The 25,614-nt window shown below is 41.8% G+C and overlaps 1 protein-coding gene across 1 annotated transcript in view; it reads right to left on the reverse strand.

The window, feature by feature from the left end:
* Positions 1–3,193: 3,193 nt before the first annotated feature.
* The window catches only part of srp72 (signal recognition particle 72), a 236,942-nt gene continuing 214,521 nt past the window's right edge, over positions 3,194–25,614 (reverse strand). Inside the window, exon 17 of the mRNA XM_084010369.1 lies at positions 3,194–3,203. The gene's annotated coding sequence lies outside the window, so the exon portion shown is untranslated. The remainder of the gene's footprint in view (positions 3,204–25,614) is intronic.

Consider the following 25,614-nt stretch of genomic DNA (forward strand, 5'->3'; position numbering starts at 1 on the left):
ACAATTTCTGGTAAGCAAAAGGCACCCTGGAGAAAATCTGCTGTTGTGACAGCCCAGAGAAGAGAGTGCAGGAAGGCTGAACGAATCTGGCGGAGTACTAAACTTCATATTCACCATGACATCTATAAAGAGAGCCTCCGGGCCTACAATTTAGTCTTAAAAAGTGCGAAAGAAACATACTTCTCCAATATCATAAACAACAACACTAATAAGGCGAAAACCCTATTTGCAACTGTTGACAGACTGACCAACACTCCAACACAAATACCAGCTAAACTCCATTCCACGCAGAAATGCAATGAGTTTGCATTCTTTTATACTAATAAAATTGAAGGCATCAGACGCGCCATCAATATCTCAAACAAAAAAGTTGGATCACCACCCTGTTCAGGCAAAAGTAACACAGCAATCATGGCAAGCTTTAATGCCATAGACTCTAAAACTCTAGTGGAAACGGTGACAAATCTAAAATCATCCACCTGCTGCCTTGATGCTTTACCTACCAACTTTTTTAAGAATGTTTTTGACTGCCTATCAATAGACGTATTGCAAATAGTTAATAACTCCATTCAATCAGGCAATTTCCCAAAGGCCTTCAAAACTGCAGTCATTAAACCTCTTCTAAAAAAGCGGAGCCTAGATGCCTCTATTATCAACAACTACAGACCAATTTCAAATCTACCCTTCATAAGTAAAATAATTTAGAAAGTTGTCCTCCAACAACTAAATCACTTCCTGGCTTCAACTGGCTGCCACAACAACTTCCAGTCAGGATTGCGACCTTTTCATAGCACCGAGACGGCCCTTATTAAAGTTGTAAATGACATCCGTCTTAACACAGACTCTGGCAAAACTTCAATATTAATGCTATTAGACCTCAGTGCTGCATTTGACACTGTCGACCACTCAATACTCTTGGACAGGTTGGAAAACTGGGTGGGGCTCTCAGGCACAGTCTTAAACTGGTTCAAGTCATATCTACAAGATAGGAACTATTTTGTTTCCATTGGCGACTTTGTATCAGAACCTACCAATGTAACGTGTGGAGTCCCCCAAGGTTCAATCTTGGGGCCGACTTTATTCAACATCTACATGCTCCCAATAGGACAAATCATGCAAAATAATAACATTGACCACCATTGCTATGCCGATAACACCCAAATCTATGTAGCACTATCACCAAACGACTATCGCCCCATAGATCTTCTGTGCCAGTGCATTGAGCAAGTCAAAGACTGGATGTGCCAAAACTTCCTACAACTAAATGAGGACAAAACTGAGATAATTGTTTTTGGTGCTAAAAAAGAAAGGTTTAAAGTAATTCAACACCTTCACTCTCTGTCCCTGAAAACCTCAAACAAAGCCAGAAATCTTGGGGTTATTATGGATTCTGATTTACATTTCGACAGTCACGTTAAATCAGTAACAAAATCAGCCTACTATCACCTAAAAAATGTAGCAAGACTTAGAGGGCTCATGTCAGCTCAAGACTTAGAATAACTTGTACATGCCTTTATTACTAGTAGGCTAGACTACTGTAATGGTCTCCTTGCAGGTCTTCCGAAAAAAAACTGTCAGGCAGCTACAGCTTGTTCAGAACGCTGCTGCTAGAGTTCTTACAAAGAACAAAAAATGTGAGCACATTACACCAATTCTTAAATCCTTACATTGGCTCCCTGTATGTCAGAGGATTGATTTCAAAATCCTCCTGCTCACATATAAATCACTACAAGGTCTAGGCCGAAGTATATCACTGATATGCTCCCACTACATAAGCCTTCTAGACCACTAAGATCTTCTGAGACCAATCTGTTAGTGATTCCCAGAGTAAACAACAATCACGGGAGAGCATCATTTAGTCACTATGCAACAAATGGTTGGAATAAACTTCCTGAAGATGTAAGACTTGCCCCAACTCTGACCACTTTTAAAACTAGACTGAAAACGTTTATGTTCACCATAGCTTTCTGCTAAATCTTTTAATGTCTGCACTGTTTTTAATTATTGCAAATATGTTTTTATTCTCCTTTCTTTCTGTAATGCATTTTTAAATTTGCCTTTATTTTCTTTTAATTCTTCTATTTTTTTTTCACTTTGTTGTATGACGTGAAGCACTTTGAGTCTGCCTTGTGTATGAAATGTGCTATACAAATAAAGTTGCCTTGCCTTGCCTTTACTGTACTGTTTGTAATAACTCCATTTCATTGGATTCATTTACTTTGGTGTGGTTTACGCCACCTCTGTGCCCAACGGTTGCTCCATTCAGTTAACACAGAAAGTGCACTTAATTGCACCATGATTAATGTTCCAGCATATTCATTTGTTAGGCCCTTACCTGATGAGTAATGACGTGCCAGGAATCTGTTCATGGGAATGTAACTCGCTGCCACTTCATAACAAACAGAATCTGCCACAAAGGGGTTTTGGACTTCACCCATGGGTGCTGTTGACTGTGTGTGGAGCCCGTGAACAGGGCCTATCATCTCCTCCCCCACGGTGCCTGTAGGGCGTCACAGATAGCTGGAGCCCAGGTCAGCGTTTGTGAATTATAGTTGCTAATTATCCAGCTCCTCCACGTGACGGGAATGCTAACAAATGGCCTCAATTTACTCCTCGGTGGAGACCCTGCACCACTGGCACACATGCACATTTCTCTGGGCACAGACTCCACCCATATTGTATGAGTGTATACTTGTGAGTACACTTGCTCAAACACATTTATTTCCATTCCCAATTACTGTGAACTGTAATATTTTAAACCTATGTTGTGCCCCATTTTTTTGAAATACCACTGTAATATTAATGAAGGAAATAAAACGTTTTCCACTGAAAGTAAAAAAAAATCCCAGCTCCTTTTAAAAACAATGGAGAATAAGTAGAAGAACACATTAAACACATTTGTTTCTCTCATGCTGGCCGCTCTGTATGAAACATTATTACCAACTGTTATTATTTTTCCAGACAATTTTATTTTTACGAGGGAGGGTTTGCTGAGCGTGCTCTTTACAGCTCTTTTATAGCCGTGCTTTACATTTGTATCTCAGTCACAGGGAGCGGCCCAGTACACAACACCAGTCTCCTGCTGCAGGTCTCTGTGCAGCTACACCACGCCAGCTGTTTTGTAACTGAAACGACAAAACAAAAACTTTCTCAACTATATTAGTATCTTTCTCCCTGTATCTGAGGAGAAGCTTTCTTGATCTCTCAGACCTGCAGACGTATCCCGTAGTTCAAGCTGCAATGTCATCCAACATGAAATAGTTCCGACATTTTAATGTAGTTATTCTTGTAGATATAGATATTCTTGACAGATAAATGAATGCCATGGTACTGTGTTGGTGCATCCTGGTGCTCCTAGATGTATGGCACACTAGATTAATGCAGCCAAAGTCCTTATTTAACACATCTTACAGGAATGCTTTGGAACCTGTAGCTAGTTAGCCTAGCTTAGCATGAAGACTGGAAACAGGAATAAACGGCTAACCTGATTTTGTCCAAAGGTCAAATTAATGCTGACTGAATGTTTCAAAGCTTCGACCATTGCCATGGTAGGCTAATCAATGTCCACATCAGTATTCAAATGCATCTTTTTTTCTTCTTTTTTTATGCCTACATGCTGGAGGCATTGTTTTGTTTTGTCCTCACATTTCAGGATTTCTTCAAATTACGCACATCCACTCAAAGGTCAAGATTGGCCATAACACAAGAATTAATTTGCTAAATATGACAATTTCACACGAATGCCAAATAGGATAAAATGGTGAGGTGATGATATTTTGGACCGACATGCATGTAAACTGCAACTTTCATCCACAGCCCATGAAATAAGGAATAGTAATCCCACATAATTCATTGTGCATCAACATTATGAGACTGATGACAGATGGATAGTACTGTCTGTTCTGTTCTATCGCTGTAATTTATATGATGTGTGATTTGCACATTTTGTTTCAATCAAAAGCAAAATCTGTGAAAATAACCTTGAGTGCTAGTACACATAAAGATGCAACAGCTGCAGGGATTTTTACTCTAACACAACATGCCACGAGAGATGGCACGTACAAAACCATCACAGCAGTAAATGTTTAGTGGGAAACATCCAGAACACAAATGTACAAATTAAAAACCATATCCCAGATGAAATGGAGGCTGTTTGTTATTTCACTGTTCCTGGACATTGCGTTCTGCCACACCGCCCTTGTAACCACTAGAAACAGCAATAAACGTAGAAACTCTCTAATGAAATTGGCCTTGGAGTAGATTATTTCAATTGTTTCCTCATAATAACGAGAGTGCTTGAATGTAGGCAGTCCCACTGAATATGCGACCCAGGATAAATATAAACAAACCCAAACGTGGCTGCAGATTAATCATGTGATCCCACTCTCATGTAAACCAATGTCGTTGGCTTCTTAATCATAATTGAATTGGCTTGAATTCACAAGATTCCTGATGTGGTAATGTATCATGTTTTGGGAGCTTAGTTCCACTTGACAGGTTCATTCTCTCTCGTTTCCCCATCGTTCAGCTCTTGAGAGTGCTTTCAAGTCTTCTCTGCTGGCCCTGTTGGGAATCATGGATGTGGTGAAGAACCACATTGTCTGATGTGCGGGCTTCACTCCAAATTATTCTGTGCCTGAACACACACAAAAATATGGTGTAATTACAGCAGAGGCCAACCCATCACGCATCCATTTGAACATTTAATCCTGTAACTATTTGGTGATAACATCAGAGGAAATGCAAATTGTCCTCCACTTGATAAGGATTACATTTCAGTGTGTTGGTGATAAGACAGTGGTGCTGCAAGTATTTTTTTTATACGGGGTTGAAGATGGCCCTCACCAATCAGAATCCTCTGTTCTAAACCAAACCTAAGTCAAATCATGTTTTTTTTTGTTATTTTCTTTTTCCTTATTGATCCCCCTTTATTTAAGATTAAGGTTTTTTATGTATAGAAGAATAGAAAACACAAACGCCATTTTGCTAAGACACATGTTAACTATCACTGTTGCCGGCAGACAGAACACTGTCAGCATGCAACCCTGTCTCCTACTAAATTAGATTTTCCATACAACTAAACTACACTGTCGTTTCCAGGGAACGTAATTGATGCTCAGTTTGAAAATCAGAACACGCTAAACGACTTGGTCAGGTTTTGTAAAAAAAAAAACATCATAGTTTGTCTTAAAATAACTATGAAATATGTTACAAACCTTCAGAATCGCCCCTATTTACCATAAACGATCTTGGGAAGCAAACCAGGCAGACATTTAGTGCATTATGACAGGTATGGAAAATACCTGTATTTTTCCTATTTTATATTGTGATGTTGATGCCAAACAGAAACCTCCATCGGTCAACATCAAGCTCTGCTTAAACCAATATTCCGTATCAGCTGACGCAGTCCTCAACGCAGAGCTGGGCAGCCGCATCTCCAGTGAAAATAATCACAGCCACGACAGGCCTATCTAACATGTCATCTGGCTCAGAGTGATTGGTTTCTTTTTCATCTGGACAGCCCCGCAGCTATCTCTGTGTCGCTTTGAACACACAAGGAAATTCCCATTACTGTGTGTGTGTGTGTGTGTGTGCGTGTATTTGTGTGTATGTATGTATAAATATATATATATATAGATATATATATATAATGTATGCCTCTGCATGTATGTGACAGTGCAGTAAATGCCTCTTTTAGCTGTGTGCATGTGATTGATCAGTCAATGTGCTGCTATTGAAGCAAACATGTATCATCCACAGCCTGCAACCAGCTGCCAGGACAGCTATGTTCAGCTCTGTGCAGGGTTATCAAGGATTTCTTCATTTTTTTTTTGACCTTCTTGTTTCTAACACAGCTCTGTCTTTCACACAACTGCATGTTTGCAGCGAGTAGCTTCACAATAAAGGCTTTGGGCCCTAGTTTCGTGGTGCAGTGCAGGGCGGCGCAGGGTGGCGGAGCCAGCGCAATGCAAGTTTCGACCAGCGCAGCCTTGCGCACGGTCAGTTTGGCAGTTTGGTGGATCGCCTGCGCCAAGATGGGTGTGGCGGCGCAGCAGGGGGAGGCGTCACAGATTCAGCTTGGCGTAGCGGAAGTTTCGTGGCAAAAAGCCTCGCCGAGACTGCGCTGAAAGCTCGCCAGCTCCTACCTGGTCTACTTTCGGCGCAAGGCGCAAGGCGCAAGGCGTAAATAAAGTCCATTCATTCAATGCGAATCACAGCTGGCGGAGTGGAAGTTTGGCTGACGGCGCGCAGTGCGCACACGTCACCGAGACCTCACAGGCAGGTTTCCACAGTTCCAGGCACATTTAAATGCAATAAATAATCACAACAAACACTATTTAATGCAACTAATTGAATCAACACGTGAATTTATATCTATATAGATTGTCCCGTCACATCTGACGTCAGATCAAAGGCAGATGGCACGCGTAACGGAAACTCAGCCTCTCGGACCAAAACATCTCCCTCTCTCTCCTGTTTTTTATAATATGGGCATTGTTATTATTATGATACGCACGCACAGCGCGTGATGCGCGTGGTGGGAGCGGCGGCGCTGCTTCTGTCATCGGGTTGTCAAGTGACGGAACTTGCACTGAACCTCCCCTAACGCATTAAAGGTGAGGAGAGGAGCTCATTTGATTGGTGAAGATCTGAATCGGCTGTATTAATCCCAGTCCACGCCTCGTCTCCTCCTCGTCTCCTCCTCGTCTCCTCCTCGTCTCCTCCTCGTCTCCCACTCACGCCTTCTTCTCCTCCCTCTTTCCCACTTGCGCCGGTGGGCGAGACGGGAGGTGTGCCTGCGCGAGCCTGCGCGGTGCACGAAACTTGCACTAGTATTCTGGTGTGGCTGATGCAACAATGCTTTTAGTCTTATGCAAAGCACACTGTATATTATTCAATGCGTTTCATCTCAATATTCCAGTGTGGCTGATGCAACAAGGCTAAAAGCACACTGTATATTATCCGGTCTTATTCTCCTTCTTCCGTGTGAAAGTTTGGCAGGTAACTAGTCCCATAGCGTTGCCAGCACCATCAAAATAAAGGTAGAGTGAAGGTATCTTAACAGCAATATCACAATTTGGCTTTTCTAAAATGACAAAAGAGCTCCCATTCATCTTTGTATGTATAACAGGCATATAGGGATGACCTCGTCATTTAAAATAAGAGCCCCCGAACGTAACAAGTAATGTTGGATTTTCTAACATTACAGGACTCAAACAGCAGTTCCAGTTCTCCACACCTCACTGAGATCCCAACTCAATGTGAGCCAGGCCACCTCGGCATGCGGTCCGGCTGATCGGATCCCAATCCCAGAAAGACTTTTGTCATCCGATCATGCCATGAAACGTTAGCAGTCAAGTTTCCAAGGCTTTAAAAAGTCTCACTGACAGGGATAGTTCTACCTCTTCAAACTTCAGGTGTGTGCAGTGTTGCCCCTTTTAGTTAGTTGTGCATTTATAGTAGAGCAACAACTGACTCCAGATTAATAACAGTCGAAGGGTAACAAGGTAGGTTATCACTCAATCTGATGTCTTATTGAGACTGTTTAACAGTTTTAACAACAGAACAGATGTTGACTCTTACGTGTGAATGTGAGCATGAATGGTCTCGATGGGTCAGCCCTGTGGTAGCCTGGCAACCTGTGCTAACTGCTTTTGCCCAATGACTGCTGGGATAATGGATTGAAGGACCGTGGATGTATTGTAATGTTGGAGAGAGCCTTAGAGCTGACAAAAAGCCAGAGCCATGGAAGTCTCAAAAGCTGAAGGTAAACATGTCACAAATGGGTAATGAGCCTGGTGGGAGAGCCGGAGTGAGCCTCTGATTGCTTTCATTATTTCCGCTCAAATCAAAATGTCAACCAGCATGAAGAAAGCAGTCCAACTGCGTTCGCTGATGAATAGGAGGGCCCGCTTTCCTGTCTTGCATGAAGCAAACTCCAGAGTCAAAACGATGAGTCCTAGCAAGCTCCAGCTTATTTTTTGCCTCTTCCTTCAGACCTCCATCTGATCATACAGTCTCTTCTCCATTCACCGTTTCAGAAAGCCTTTTCTGCTGTAACGAGGCAAAGTTCTTGAAACATTTGATGCCATATAGATTTATATGTAACTTCTCTGTTTGTGCTGTTATTTTTGTGGTGGTGGGTTTCTGCACTTCATAAAGATCACTTGTCAGTCACACAGCGTGGGCGCTACTCTCAAATGAGTTTCAGTTTCTGAGTCTCATATTTCACTTTACATCTTGAGCAGGTGGCTCACACAAGAGAAGGCCAAATAGTATTGCATCTACAGAGGGAGTAGGATTTATTCGCAACTTTAAAATGCAAAGGGAGACAGACATGAATATGACATGGATCGAGCATATTTACACGACTCTTCAACCACACGCGAAGTTGCTGTGCATCATAAACAACTCGTACGAGCAACGGCATTTTACCTTCTTCGGCTCTACGCTTTGAGCTCGTTAAATCCGCTGCCGGCGCGTCGCCCTGGTAACACGTCTTCACCACGTCACGTCTTTTCCGCCCTGTGTGTAATTAATAAATCTACATATCCAGTTCTGTTCAATTTTTTCCCTTTTGCATGTTTCTTTAGGCATTGGTTTAATGAATGTTAAGTCACGGACATTCATTCATTTATTTTTTTGTGTAAAAAAAAAAAATGTTTGGCGATTTTCTAGTTTGTTCTATTAGCTTCATTCTTCTTAAGTTATTTGAAATTCAAGTCTTTGGTCGTGCTTAATAATTGCTCATTCTAACCAGTACTGATGTGTTGGATGGTGCTGCAGTTCCAACGTCCCTGTACGGTCATAGTGTGAAACACTTTGAATCAGCTTGTAGTAAATGTTAATGCTGGACTACAAGATGGGGTCCATCCGTCGTTAGTGTCAATCATATGTGAAAATGCATTTGTTTCCATTGTAGAACCCAACATAAATGTCTGGGACATTTTCCCACACTCACATGTGATTTGGAAAGGCTTGATACAATAGGAAATATTTGGCAATATAATAATATATTTGCAGTGGCTGGTCAATATGTTTACAGACATTGAGCAAAGAGATTAAAAAGACTAATATTCTTCCTTAGATGTTATTGGTAAACTCCCTGTGAAATGGCATATTTCAGCAGTAAGGGATTTAAATCAAATCCTTTGCATTTGATTGGACTTGTGGGTGGGCTGGACCTGCAACCGAGGACTGTGGCTCCACACACACCTCCGTTGTTGCTAAAAGTTTCAGATTCATTGATGGATGAATGATGGTTGAAAGTGGTTGGTTCTTGCTGATATAATCAAAGATTTGACAGGATGATGATTGGATTTTGATTTAAAAATAAAACTCCTCTTTCCCCTCCCCTCTTTTTTTGCATTTTGTTACATTACGCTGACTTGTACAACACTTTTGATCTTTTGAAGCATATGATTTAATAAATTATTCTGTTTTAAAAACGTTGTATCAGTGTGCCCCCCCATGCCATTGCTACTGTGAGCTACGTAGTCATGACAACAACAATAAAAAAACAATTAAAAAAATAAGTAGTTTTCATTTCATTCTCACAATTATTGACTCTAAACCTGCAATAATTAACACCCAAGAAAGGTGTCCAGACAATAAAAACAATGAGCTGAAAGATGAGGGGGGCATGAAAAGCTCACTGTTTTAGTGCTTGTGCTCGTTCATTTGGGTTTCTGTGCCTATCATTCTAGTAGAAACCCAAAGTACAAATATGAACCTGAAAATGTACATGATATATCCCCTTTTATGTCTGGTGTTAATTATCTGTGAGTTTATCGCTACAACTGTCATTAGACCCATTATTAATTTACTAATATTGATTATAGGGGCTTTAAAATCAGTTTTAAAGTAAGTAAGTAACACTGTTCAATAGAGGGAGCTCAATAGGGCAAATATTTTTGTTCAAGTGATGAAGTATAGAAAACCTTTATTTTCAATAAGGAACTGAAGGAATCATAACCGAACAATTCAATATCACATTCAAATGATTGCTGCAGGCTAAATGTTGTATTGTCACTGCATCTAAATCAATACTGGTGTTGCACTGGGCAGCTCCCTGTGAATACATTCAAAATATGTGCATGAAGCAGTCGCAGGGAGCCTGCTCAGCAAAGGCTTGGAAATAATAATCACAGTTTGTATGCATTTTCAAAGCAGAGCAATCAGCATGAAAGAAACAAATGTGCTTATTCCCCATCGGTTTGGGAGGAGCTGCTCAGTGGCAAACAAGCTAAAGCCGACACACGTGAAAGTGTCGACTGTGCGTTTGCATCGTTCTCCCCCAGAATGCTGCTGTAAATACACTATGAATCCCATCTTACCGGGGCTTTAAGTGATGTGGGACCTCGGAGGGACCAGCAGGAATTACCACAGCATGAGAAGAGCAACAGCACAGTCACACAAGAGAGACTTGTAGCAGAGATACAACAGTAACGTCTAGCAAAGAGGAAATGTTGATATCCTATATGTGAAACGCTGGCTTTTAAGCCTGAATTGTTTTGTTGAGCTTTTACTATCACTGCTCTTCAACTTTGGAAAGCACTGTTTGACAAATCCAAGCCTCAGATTCAGTAACATTGTTTAAAGGAATAGTTCACCCCAAATGACCATTTGTATAGCAATAAGTCACTGTGTGTGTGTGTGTGTGTGTGTGTGTGTGTGTGTGTGTGTGTGTGTGTGTGTGTGTGTGTGTGTGTGTGTGTGTGTGTGTGTTTTGCATGCCTCTACAGTGAACAGAGAATAAAAGAAAAGAGAAAAGTCTCGATGAATTTTATTAATAATTTATCAAGACAACATGCATATGCGAAAACCCTAAAACACACCAGAATAAACAGTCTCACGCTTTGTGAGTCTCGTCCGTGTTAGTACTGTTTATGCTGAAGCGTTTTAAATGGTTAGGTTTAAGTGAAGATGCTGTTTGCACCTACAACTGGATGAATGAGACTCTGATTATACAGCACCATAAGGTGTATAGAAGAGGTGGACATAGTCACGGTTACACCACCCATTGGTTTGTGGACTATGGTTTTTTGAAGGTATGTTGACCATCGCCGTCTTGTTTAGTTGCAACCAGAAGCGACACTCGAGATTGGAGCCGAGCACAACCGAAGACTGAATAACGCTGAGTTCACACTGGAGGCAGAGGCGAAGTGCCACCCGCGTGCTTTCAGCAGCGCCCATGTAATCCTATTGGACTGTTCACACAGGACACGCCACGATGCAGAGCCTGGCTCGCAATATTCAGAAACAGCTTGAGTCTGGCCTATTTTCTCCACATGCTGCAAACAAGTGTGGCACTGATAATGTATAAACAATATATAAATGATGTATTATATACGATATATGTATATGATACAATATCCCACAATTTTGCTTTCCTCACCTCGTTCGTTTTGCCTCTTTCACTTTCTCCCTAATGTTCTCCTGGAATTTCAATTCCCCCCATTCACCTCCCTCATGATCAAATTACAAAAGCAGAACAAAAACAGCAGAGGAGCAGAATGACTTATTAACCAGAGAAATGCACTTCTGGTGTGAACAACCCTGCAAGATGACTGACAGGCGAGCAATGTGTTACAATTAACTTTCAGAAACTGACACTGTGAAAGGGTTCAAGATTTAAGCCGAGAACACGGACAACTCCCAGACCAGACAACGCCGTGGTAGCGATCTGTCAATCACAAGGTAGCCATGCCCTTAAGCACCTTGTTTATTATCTTTGAGACTCTTGACTAAATGGGACCATAACTTACTAACTGAAGAAGACTTGGCTAAACTAAAGTAGATAGAGACCATGAACCCGTGTTTAAAATGTTTAAAAAGGCAATGAATGAAGTGAGAAGTAGGGTCATTGTCTCATAAGCCCCTTTTAGACAACCTTTTCGTTGTGGGAGTATTCCGCCGTTATTCCGCCCCGTTGTCAGTCTAAACGCTCGCCGAAGCAGAAAGGCGTAACAGAATATTACTCCTCTGAGACGCCAACGGAGGTCATCACAGAGCCGCATCAGAGGCGAGACGGCATTCTATCTAAACGATTCGAACACACGAGGCGGAAAAGACGTGACGTAGTGAAGACATGTTACCAGGGCGACACGCCACCGGCAGATTTAATGAGCTCAAAGCGTAGATCCAAAGAAGCTAAAACACCGGTAGGTGCTCGTACGAGGCCGCCGTTATACGCATCAACATGTTTGTGATGCACAGCAAATTTGCTTGCGGTTGAAGAGTCGTGTAAATAGGCGAGACGAGCAAAAATTCACCTTTCGTAGTTGTTTTGATGCATCGAGCTAATCAGATTTCTGACGCTTATTGAATATGTTACATGGCCGACGAGTCCATAGACACTCTTTCCACAAAGCCGAGGTGCTACCTAAATGCAGACACCGTTGCGGCATTTACAAAGTCGCTTTCTGATGGCCAGCAGAGAGACTGTAAGTATAAGGCACTTAAGAATGGGCTTCACTTTTCAGAACCAGAGGTTGCCGCCTGTACTTCATGAGTTGTGTAAGAATTTGTAAACAGATGTTTTTAAATAGCATTTACTTGATCGAGTATTTTCAGTGCAATGCAGAGAAAATAAAATATGTGGCATCCGTCCCTGATTGAGAACTTCACTATTTAGCAATATAGCTGTTTCACATTAGCAATATAGGGGTTGAGCCCAAAACTCACAATATTCAATTAGTGATTTCAGAAAAAGGTTTTTAAAATATAGGCCTACTTTGATATCCTCTAATTATTGTCCAAAAATATTCAGAAACTTTTAAGTGAAAGTAAACAGACATAATTGGTCACGACTCACTAACATGAATAATATAATTCCTGTTTACTTGTCTGACTATTTTGGTCTCACCAAGAGTATACACCATCTTATTCCAGTTTACAGTCTATGTTCCAAAAACAGACACAGCAACAGCTTCTTCCTGCAGGCGCTCACGCTGACGAACGTAATCAGCCTTGCAGACCTGTATACTGTATATGTGTATTTGCACCGATTTTAGTTAAACCCAAATAAGCTTTGTGCTACTTTAGTGTTCTCAGTTGTAAAACATTGAACATACACTCCCTGGATGCTCGCAGTGACATTAAAATCTCCCCCAATTCATTGTCTATGGAGACTTCATACTTGATGACATCAATAACATGTACATTGTAGTACTCTGGTGTTTTAATTTGTGAGAGTTGGTCATGTTTAGCAATGTGTATAAACTTTATTAGACCAAAGAAATAATATATATGAATATTTTAAAAGGGGCGTAGTTCTCCTTTTAAGAGACACCGTTTTTAAATGTATTTCTGTCAAATGTTTCTAAAATCTTCAACTCCTTCTCTCCAGCTTACATCTTGCTCCTTGTCCACTTTGCCTCAAATTCAGTTCTTACTTCATATTTCATCAAATCGGCTTTAGTGGAATCCAAATCGCGTGTGGCTTCAATGCCAACCTCTCTGCTGGAGAAAAAAAAACGTAATATCTATGAAAGCCAGGATATTGTAGCACCGGGGAATCTCTGTATGAAGATCGATGTTCCCTGCATGGACAAAGCCAGCGGAGAGACACAACTGCCTTTTATTGCTGCTTCTCATGTAGGGAGCTTCGCTGGGTGAGACATATAATTTCCTAGCGCTGCGTGAATGGGGCTAAATCAGTGCCACAGCATGAATCTTAAAGCAGGTTGCACTCTTTAAGCTGTTGTCAAAGAGGAGAGGGATGTAGGAATTTTTTTTTCTGTGTTCATTGTACTGTTTGCTCAGCTCTTTCTCTTCCTGAATGAAAGCTCACCTGCCCCATGAAATGATCTGTGCTCCCTTCCTGTTGGCTGCATTGCTAAATTAAAGGTCCCCTATTATACTGATTTTCATCAATTCCACACAGCTGTCAGAGGTCCAACAACACAGTATTCAACATGCATTGCCCCAAACCCATCCGTGGTCCTGAATTTCAGCTGTCTAAAAGTTGCTCAAATGAGCTCTGCTGAGAACAGGCTGTTTCTGTGCCTGCACCTTTAAATGCTAATGAGCTCTGTCGGTCAACGCCATCTTGGAGAGCGACGGGGAGAACGGTGTTGCTTATGCTAGCGGTAGCATGAGCCAATGTTTACGGTGGATGAATCACTATGGCTCGCCTATGTGGCTCAGGTGAAGTTGCTGGGTCCCGTATGGTTGGGACAGATCCTTTAACATCCTTTTACATAACGATGGGAGCTGAATCTGAACAGCCTGGAGGAACGCCGTTGTACCAGTGGGGGGGCTGCAGAGACCATGCAGGAGTCGCTTGTTTTCCTCATCCTGGGAGTTGACAAGCTCAGGGAGGACCCATTTATAGGTGTAGAGACCAGAGAAAACGTGTTTTTCATAATATGGGACCTTTAATGGTTTGTAGTTTTAAAAATAATTTCTGCAATTTCTGAGATAATTTCTTCTTTGTGTTGAGTCCCAAAATGCCTCTGCAGTTATCCTATAACAGCCATGCCTCATTCATCAAACCTCTGCTGGTTTTAATACGACAAAGACTAGCCCTAATTCACTGTGAGTGCTCCCTTCAAATTTTAAACAAATGCATTTTCCAAGCCCTGTCAGATATGCAAGCGCACTGATAAAAGTCTGGTTCATATTTTTGCGAGCGAGCAATCAGCCTGTGCACTCCTTTGGCGATGACTTCACACACGTCTGGCAGCCGGCGCTCGCGCTGCAACATAATGACTTGTTGTTTTCCAAGAGCATCCACTCCGATTTGTACCCTCTCGTCCAGCTTTAGACTGTGGATCCAGATTTGTCTTAATGAAGGGCTATTAACATGTGTCACACTCAATTATGTTCAGCATCCTTGGCTCTAATTGCATTCTGCCCGGCAACACAATGCTGGGAGATGTTTCCCTTCATTTATTTGGAGCACTCGGCTTGTGGATCCCAGCGCAGTCTCACTAAAGATTTGGCTTCTGGCACATTGAGTCTCGATCTGTACACCTTAAAGGTCTCAGTGAGGAGACGCACTAAAATATGATGCTATGTTGGTGACAAGATGCATGCAGCATTTAGTGTATGTTACACAACATACACTAAACTAAGGCATGTTTACTTGCCTTGTATTATTAGTGCAATACACCAAAAGCAAGCATTATGAAACTACAGACCATTCAGAATGCTGCTGCCAGAGTTTTAACCACAGACTGTGGCCTATATAAGAAGTGGACGTGTTGCTTGTGAATGTGATGTCAACCATTGGTTTGTAAACTATGGTTTTGAATAGGGGTGGGTAAAAATATCGATTCAGCAATGCATTGCGATTCTTTTCCCCGCAATTCAATATCGATTCAGCAATCTTCTGAATCGATTCAAGCCCCTGGCCAGTGGGGGCGCTGTGACCGACACCCTCGTGTGATTCGCGCTGTACGGACGGGGGCCGCACTAGACCAAACCATTACAATATGGCGACCGGAGTGAGTACACACCGGCCGTGGAAGCGCCGCGAATAGGCGCGTAGCGGAGCCCGCTTCCTTTCGGCGCCCCTGTTAAGCGATAGTGTAGTTCACACCAGACACGGAGCGCCGCGAATAGGCGCGGCCGTCCCGCGCCGTGAAGCGATCGTTCCGGTGTCTGCTCTATTTTTTGCGCGTCCCGCGAGCGAACGCGTCAGTTCTGGCAGTAAATCACACAGTAGCTGTGTCCCAATTCAGGGTCTGCAGCCACAGCTAAAGAAACACGAGACAATCTGGCCAATTTTCAAAATAAAAGCAATTTTCAAAATAAAATACCGCGATTGACAAATGCGATCATAGTTGTGTATCTCAACTCGCACTGGGAAACAGGAAGAGAAAATACATTTAATAAATGAGTGAAGAGTAGATAAACAAATATGTGCATTTCAACGGTATATCTGCACTACTACTGTCTACTACCATAGCTTCCGCGGCGGTTACATGCACTGTAGTTCAGTGTTTAAGTAGTGTCCTGTTTTATCATGCTATGAGTTATACCACGGCTGTTCATAAGGCATGAAACTAAATAAATTATTTGAAAAAATGATTTGGTACTCTTACTTGTGTATTTCTACTTGAAACTGAATCGATATCGAAGCATTTTCACTCAATATCGAATCGAATCTATATTGAATCGAATCGTGACCCAACGAATCGAAATCGAATCGAATCGTGAGATTCTAAACAATACCCAGCCCTAGTTTTGAAGCCTCAAGTTTGGCATTTATGCGGTTGCCATCTTGGAATCTATGCAACCAGTGAACAGAAGTGACCATATTTAGACCGTAGAGGAGCGACAGGTGGACCCCAAGATCGTATAGCAATTCTATTTCAATTCAATGTTATTTATAGTGTCATATCACAACACAAGTCATCACAGAACACTTAACACATGAGCAGGAGCAGGACTAGAATACGCTCTTGATTTTCATTTTCAGAGTCAATACATTTTCAAAGCCCCAACATCACCCAGCGGCAAGCGTTACAGCGACAGTGGCGAGAAAAAACTGCCTTAATAGGCTTTTAGGCAGAAATCTTGTGCAGACCAGGCCCTTGGGTTCCAACTGCATTTGGTGTTGGTCATAGGTAATATTGGTACAACAGTAGTGGTAGTATTAACAGAAGCAATAGTATCAACAGTAGTCGTCCACGGCAGCAGGCACAGCCACGCCAAGATGGATCCATGCCAATCACACACACTAACATCACACTAACAAACTAACTAACTTTGTTACGTGGAGAGGGTGCTACAGTGGCTGTAACAATACGCATAATTTGTTCTGCTGCAGCTCTAATTTGTACTATGGTTCTATGAGTAAACATCAACTTTGTCAATAATAGCTGTTCAGCACAGAGGTCAAAATACTGATTGCAAGATAGTGACGATGCAACACAAAAGTCATGCGCTCACCTGCACCTTTTGACCAGGTCACACTGAAACATTGATAAAGCAGCCTCAGTAAACAGCGCTGGATCAAAGGTAGTTGGTCCTGAACGTTCAAAGGTTAAAGTTCACGACGGACTGACCCTTATAGACTCCTGAGCTGTCGTCATTACACAGAAGTTCAGGACCCCTTTTTACCTGTACTGAGCAGCTGGCCAGCTCCCAGGGTGACAAACACCAGTGGCTACACAGTAAGCTTTACAACTATGCAGAATATGTCAACACAAAGACAAGGAGATGAACATGTGACAGATACTGCAGTATTAGACAAAATCCTTTAGTTTGACAAAATTGTTGTCCCCAGAATTTGGATTTAAAAAAAGTTTTCCTACTTTATCCAATTTGATTTAACCTTAAGAGAGTTACTGTACAATTTTTAGGCAAAGTAATACACAGAAATGTTATTAAAATATTTTAACCTTCGGCTTTCTGTGCTTCAAGATCGGTAAAAAACACAAAGTGTTACTGCAAAGGCTGAACCTGAAACTTTTAATTGGACAAGCGGTTAAAAGGAAAAGAAGGTAAAGCCTCGAAAAAGTAATTACACGCACACAATCTATGCAACAGCTAACACTAAATGAATCGGATGTCTTTATTTAGTTTGTATAAAACTGCGACTGTGTGACAGTGGCTCCTTTTCAATCATTGACGACATGTATTCGTCCCACACCAACTTGAAAACCGTCCCTCGAAATATCACATCACCACACAACAGACAGATTCTCTGGAGAACCCCGTGGTTCAAAGCCATCTGGACCTTTTGGATCGTCTCTGCTTCATTAGAGAAAGAAAAGGTCCTCTATATCAGCTACATGGATCTTCACTTTACACCAAACTTCAGTTTCTGTAGTAACTTTTGGAGCCTTGCTCTCCTATATTAAGCAGCAATGTGTTGGTTTCCTGTGAAAACTTTCAGCTTTCTTGAAGACTTGGGAACACAGAGGAAGCGTAACCTCGCCGACGCAGCAGCTCCAAATAGCTCCCATCGGATTCCCGGTGCTCCCCTGCCATCTGCAACTCAACACCCACCCGCAGCCAATACACCCGCTAACGGGGTGGGGGTTAATTATTGGAGCCTTTGCTCGGAAACAGCGAGCATATGCATTAATCATCTCATTTATATTTGATATTCAAAAATGCACTGCTAATTTCTCATTTCTGAACATTGGGTTTTTTCTACTTCCAAGAACCAGACTGGAGAAGCAAACACTGAAGACTGTTGATGATCCTCCTCTCGCCATGTCAGTAAAGTGAATCAAAATGACCACATGGATACACAGATGTGTTCCACTCCAGTGCTGCTGTGTGTAGCCAAGTTGGCAGCCAGTGAAGCGCCCCATGTCTTCTTTCCTGTCAGCTCACCCACCATCTTTCTTTCCCTCAGATTTTTTGGACGACCCAATCCGGAGACAGATGGAACAGACCGGGCGCCCTTGTTCCCTCCGCGGTGTCAGGACATCCTGCCAAATCCGCTGCAAAGTTACTCTGAACTTGATATTATTGCAGGCAACTTTGCCTGCGCACAAGCTGCTGACTCACTCATCAATCCATGTGGTCTGCTGCCGCTGTTTGAAATGAAGAGCACATGCACTTGTTGGATGAGTTAAATGGGTTTGTAATGAGGCACAATTGTTTGTGATTTTGTGATGTTGGAGGATTTCCTCATATGAACTAAATTTATATGATTAAAATGTAGCCAATGATCATATTTTATTCTTTTAATTTCATAATATGGTGGAGGATATGCTTCACTGCTGGATCCACCAGCACATGATATATTTCAGGCAAGAGGATATTTCTTAATTTAAAGTCCAATCATCATCGGCGTACAATGAAAGTTGGAATAGGACGGGCGATGAAGGATTCGTCAGTTGGATCCTCGAGTCTGGCAAAAGAAGGACTCATTTTTGGGCTGAGTTTAACGGCTAATTACTCATCAATGTCCAGTACACCAGACCCACCACTGACTGATTACTTTGTTGGACTTCCAACATGTGATGACCACTGCAACTGGGCGTGTAGGGCTACCACTGACACCCAGCCAATCAAGGGTGGCTTAATTACGTACCGTTGAGACGTCATGGCAGCAGTGACTGAAGACCAGTCGAACATATGAAATGTAGGGCCACTGACCAAGCTGCCCTATTTGAGAGTAGGGAATGATACATTTCCATTCGTCACATCTCGATGTGTTAGATTATTGTCTGCTCATTCTCCCCTTTCCTCTAAAAGTGGCTAAATTCATGGGTTAGATGACAAACTTTTCTTTTCCAGTCAAACTGTTGAAATGTAGTCAGCCAATTTACATGTGGAACAATCAACACACAGCGTTTGCACCTTTTAATGTGGCACATACAGACTCACGTCTGCTGGTGTTTGCTGTTGTAAGTTTGGTGCTATTTTTAAGAAAGAATGCAGCTACATCACCTGCTCAAAGTGTCATTTGGATCTCACACTTTGCAACCAGAAAAACACAATATCTGTGATTGTTATATGGGCTGGTACGTAGGGATACGTTGATTTTGAAGAGGGTCGCATCATCACTCCAATAAAGAGATACATATGAAGCCAGAGTGTGCCTTGTCTTGCTTTGAGGAAAAATGTGGGGATAAGAAGTTAGTGCTGGTTTACTTGAAGCTGCTTCAATAACTGATGGAACTTTGTTCACAGAACTTTTGAAGTAACTCAAAAATTAAAGCCTCCATGAACAGGGTTGTTAATAATCCCCACACCTAGATCTGAACAGGTGACTTGTTAATTACACATCCAGCTCTTTCAGGTGCATTACATGACGAAGCTAAAGGTCACAGCTGCTTCACACAAACTCCAGAAGCCTGCATTTTTCTTGTCACATAATCATCTCAGTGTTCCTCATGACAACATAACACCAGCATGTGTTCTGCTTCGGCGGCTGTGAATGTGAGAATCAGTGTCACGCTTGATTGCTGAGCTTGGTGACCTGAGCATAAAGGTATTATTGCACACTCGCCTCGTTTCGTTGCTCTCCATTATGCTATGCTGTAATTGCTGCCTTGGCATAAATATAGGGTTGCCTGCGTATAAGTCTGGAGGACCAATCAGAATGCATATAGAGCATGTCATATGCACAGATATGTTTTATTACTTTTTAGATGCAGAACAAACAAAAATGAGTACACAACCTTCTCACACCATCTTTCTAAGATGCTATGATTAAAAAAGTGGAAGTCTGAGCTGGTCAGCATTCTGGCATTTCCTCTGGCTTCTTATTCCGATTGTGTTTAATTGAAATCTAATGCAGCCCATGTTGGTGAAAAGGTATGAGTCAGGTATGAATCATATGACAGAAGTGATGCAAACCGGGGCGCCGCTTAGCTCAGTTGGTAGAGCGGGCGTCCCATGTGCAGAGGCTTTGTCCTCGCTGCGGCGGCCCCAGGTTCGATTCCCGGCCTTAGGCGCCCTTTGCCGCGTGTCACTCCCCCTCTCTCTCAACCTGTTTCCTATCATATCTTCAGCTGTTCTATGAATAAAGCCAATAAAAGGCCCAAAAAATATATAAAAAAAAAAAAAGAAGTGATGCAACCCATTCAAATAAGCCCTCTACTCACATCACATAGTGACGCTTCTGCAGCAGCACTTATCTTACTCCAATGTAAACCCGTCGGTGTCTGACGTAGCACTGAGAGTCTGATAATGGAGGACGGTTCAAACACAATTTTCCAGGGAACCAATGTTCATCTTCAAAAGGTCATTTTTACTGACGTGACGCAAGTGTACTTATTTAAAGCCAAACCACAATGGCTTTCCTAACCCTAAGTGGTTTTGTTGCCTGAACCTAACCACCGTGTTTCATCATGTCATCCACATGTGACCACATTTACCACAACATTTATGGCATGAACCACCCGACATCTTGGATTTTGGCAACCAGTAAACAGAAGTGTATTGTGGTAGCGATCATGGCGAGGCCTACCCCTGCCCCTAAAGCATCCCCTACTTTATGGTCTATTTGACTCTAAATGGACCAAAATGTACTAAATGAATCATGATCATGCTGGATTGAAGAAGACTTGAAACATGAGATTGAGACCTTAAACTCATGTTTACAATGTTTACTGAGATAATAGATAAAGTGAGAAGAGGGTAATTTTGATGATGGTTGTCATGATATTATCTAAGTGTGTGTCATATTTCGCATTCCAAATATGGATATTTTGATATGATTTATTCAGAAATTGATTTTTCGTAATTTTGCCAACAAATATTGTTAAATAGGTGCTCAATATAACTGTGGATGTGATGTCAAATTTCAGCTCAACTTTAACCACAAGGTTGGGTTCATTCAGGTTTGATTCCCAGCTCCCAGTAATATGCTGAACCCCAAGCTGCTCTGTGGGTGCTTTACTGCAGCCAACTACTATAAATGCTTAGCATGGGTTAAATGCAGATGGATGTAAAACGTAACATGATGCTGATGGATAGCAGGTATAATGTTTGACACGTTCACCATATTGTTTAAGCATGTTCACGAGGCTAATTAGCACACTCAATGCAGCTGATGAGTTTTGCAGGTATGTTGGTCAACAAAACTATAAAGGAACATAAATATAAGAACCAAGTTTTATGGAAATTAAATGAGATAGCTGTCAAGATATTTCACTCAAAGCTGCAAATGTCAAACTCATAATGGCACTCGAAGAAAGGTCACCAAAGTCATTAGGATTCATCCACATTCACAAAAAAAAACCATTTAATGTAACCTGTTATTATTACCCGTTTATACTGTGTATTTGCAAAAGTAAAGTAACAAAATAAATCCCTTCAAATAACCAGCTTGTATCAGTTTTTATTCTGTTAATTATTGTCATTCACAATGGGAGTCTGTGGGTCCATGTTACGACCCGGCTCGAGAGGAGAAAAGGGAAGCGACATGAAACCAGGTGTTATAGTAAGTCGGTTTTTTTTAACATAAAGTTTTAAGATGGTAGAACAAAGTTGATTAAACAACTACAAAGGGCCGGTGGGTGCTACTAAAACAAAGAAACAAACATAACTGAAAAAGGACTCCTTAAAATGGGAGTTTTACGGCAGAGAGAATACAAATACAATGCAACATCAATGCAACATCCAGGAAACACTCTTCAGTTCAAATCCAAGCTGAGCAGCACCCCTAACCTATTGTATCTAACACAGTTTCTCCAAGCTGAAGCTGAATAAAAGATTCTGGTACAAGTAGATTATTTTAACAAAAAAAAAAAAAAAAAAACAGTCTTACACTCTGCAGCAGTTGGATTCACATGAAATTTTCATTGCAGGGAAACACTCTCAGAATAGACCTTGTTATGTTTCCTGTCAAAGAGAAAACATTAAGAGGATTTAGGGATTATATTCGTGCATGCAGTGACATCAATCCTTTACATATTATTAAAGTTGGGGGAAATACGTCACGTTTTGTCATAATTGCTAGGAACACACCATTAATTTACTGTGCTCCCTCCCTGAGGATTTCTTTGTGGGAAGCTGACTGCCAACAAATGAGACGCTGATCACACTTTGCCGAATCAGCGTGATCTCATATGTTCTTTGTTTCGTACATGGTATCTATAAAGGGTTCTGTGACATGCAGGTTCAGTTTCATCATTTTGTTAGATTTGATTTTACATTATATTACATATTCACATGTGGAGGCTTCCCAGTAATCTGTTCTGTTCTGCTGCTGGCCTCAGTGCAGCTCAAAATGTTGCATAATTTAATAGGCGTCCATTATTTAACTTCCCATTTGGTCTATAGCAGGATTTAACTGATGTAGGTTTTTGTGCACCTCGAATTTTGGTATATTGGTAATATGAACCAATTTGGTTTGTAACAACATTTTATACATTTTGCACATAAATATTTAATAAAATGTTTGCAAATTAGTAGCATATACATGTAATTTCTAGGAGATGGTTGTTTAAAACCGGATATGATGAACTATGATTGTTGTGTATGAGGTGTTAACCAACAACATGACCCGTCTCTGGACAGAAGACACGTGTGCAGTCACATTACTGCAATCGCACAAATATAAAACAAAATAGTCATTACCAGTGTAATGTTGTGCCTTTTAGAATCAATTAATTTAATATTGGTGTATACATATTTCCATATCCTCATACTGTATATCTTTCTTTTTTTCTCTCTACATATTTTTATCCAAACTAAGCTTTCTAACAATAAGAACTGGGGGGACATTCAACAATTAGACACTGAATTTCCCATCAATTCCATGAAACCTTCGACTGATTTACAGCATATAACATCTAAAGTCGTGAAGAATAAATCACATTTGAAATTGCTAAATACTCGCCTGCAAATATTATGGGCCCTAGTTTCGTAAACCAGGCGCAGTCAGCTCTCAGCGCACCTGCGCCACGCCGACGGGTTGTGTCCGCCTGGACTTTGCAAGTTTCGTGCACCGCGCAGGCTCGCGCAGGCACACCTCCCGTCTCGCCCACCGGCGCAAGTGGGAAAGAGGGAGGAGAAGAAGGCGTGAGTGGGAAACGAGGAGGAGACGAGGAGGAGACGAGGCGTGGACTGGGATTAATACAGCCGATTCAGATCTTCACCAATCAAATGAGCTCCTCTCCTCACCTTTAATGCGTTAGGGGAGGTTCAGTGCAAGTTTCGTCACTTGACAACCCGATGACAGAAGCAGTAGGCTTGTTTCGAATCAAGCATGCGCATGCATTTGCCTCGCAAAACAAGGCATTCTGGGAAAAAAACCTCACAAATGCTGGTGATAACTTCCCTTTGCGACATGTCACATGACTTTAAAAACTCGCGGTATCTCCAGGTACCTCCCTTCGCATGCTTTTCTCTGCAGATGGTCTGAAATAAGTGCGGACATAAGACACTCCCCTCAACGTTGCCCTAGTTGGTTAGAATTATCACGTGGTATTTCCCACGTGAGAAAATTCCTCAGCCTCCGTCAACAACGGGACTTCAAATGCCTCGGCTCGAGTTCATCAGCGACGAAGAAAGCCAGCGCCACTGGGCAGGCCATATTCTTTGTGCAAAGTCCGTGAAGTTTCCCCTGGCGCGATAGTTTTTGTTATGTATACAATTATTAATAAAGTTTAAATTAAAAAAAAAAAAAAAAGCCTGTGAAGTGCACCTGTGTCCGACTTGACGTGGTGAGAACTTGGCGTGTTTATGACGAGTTCCGGCGGATCCTCTCAAGTCTCGTGCATGCATCGGCGCAAATGCATGCGATCCGAAACGCGCCCATTGCCGCCACTCCCACCACGTGCATCACGCGCTGTGCGCGCGTATCATAATAATAACAATGCCGATATTATAAAAAACAGGAGAGAGAGAGGAAGATGTTTTGGTCCGAGAGGTTTCCGTTACGCGTGCCATCCGCCTTTGATCTGACGTCAGATGTGACGGGACAATCTATATAGATATACATTCAGGTGTTGATTCAATTAGTTGCATTAAATAGTGTTTGTTGTGATTATTTATTGCATTTAAATGTGCCTGGAACTGTGGAAACCTGCCTGTGAGGTCTCGGTGATGTGTGCGCACTGCGCGCCGTCAGCCAAACTTACACTCCGCCAGCTGTGATTCGCCTTGAATGAATGGACTTTATTTGCGCCTTGCGCCTTGCGCCGAGAGTAGACCAGGTTGGAGCTGGCGAGCTTTCAGCGCAGTCTCGGCGAGGCTTTTTGCCACGAAACTTCCGCTACGCCAAGCTGAATCTGTGACGCCTCCCCCTGCTGCGCCGCCAGACCCATCTTGGCGCAGGCGATCCACCAAACTGCCAAACTGACCGTGCGCAAGGCTGCGCAGGTAGAAACTTGCCGGCTCCGCCACCCTGCGCTGCGCCACGAAACTAGGGCCCTATATGTCTAGGGCTTTTATTGTGAAAGGTAATAACGGAAGGCACAGAGCCATGGAAAGGTATGGATGTGGCCTTTGTCAAAGTTGAAAGGAGTAATAAAGTTTGTTGTCTATAGGCAGAGAGTTGATGCCTTTTTATTTGAAGACTGTGTGAAGACTCGATCGACCTCTTTCTGAAAAAAAATGCTGTTTTCTCTCCGTACAATATTCATGATGTGAATTAATCACAAAGTTTGTTCTTGTTTGTTTGTTTTTAAATAGAGGTTAACTATAGGTTCCAAGCCTCATTTTATTGGAATGAATGAAACCCAACAGGGAACAGTCAGCTCACTGGATTACTTTCCATTAAGTGTAGTAAATGAAGCAACTAGTCAAAGAAATCAAAGTCCTATGTTGCGAACAGAATGAGAATGTTTATCCTGTGTGCATCCATGATGTGAATCAATTTAAAGAACATATTTAAATTCTGGTCCTTTGGTATTTGTTGTTTATACATTATAAATATACAAATAGTGTGTGTGTACATATACACATCTCTAGGATAAAGACAAGTATCCTGTGTGGTGATTTTTCCTTTAATTCATTTCTGCTACTAACATGACAAATTATATAATTTTACCCTCACACGGTAATACACTGAGGGACCAAAGTCATAAACAGGCACATCATGTTTTCAACACAAACCCACGCACATGATAAGGTGGTGCTTCTGATATATAGCACCATTCATCATCCTGCTCTCTGCGCTCCATCCAAGTATTACTCATTAAAGTAAAAGAAAAGCACATCTATTTCTTGTCTCTACAAACGCTCTGC

This window comes from Eutrigla gurnardus (genome assembly GCF_963514095.1).
Source record: "Eutrigla gurnardus genome assembly, chromosome: 5".
In the NCBI taxonomy this organism is placed as follows: Eukaryota; Metazoa; Chordata; class Actinopteri; order Perciformes; family Triglidae; genus Eutrigla; species Eutrigla gurnardus.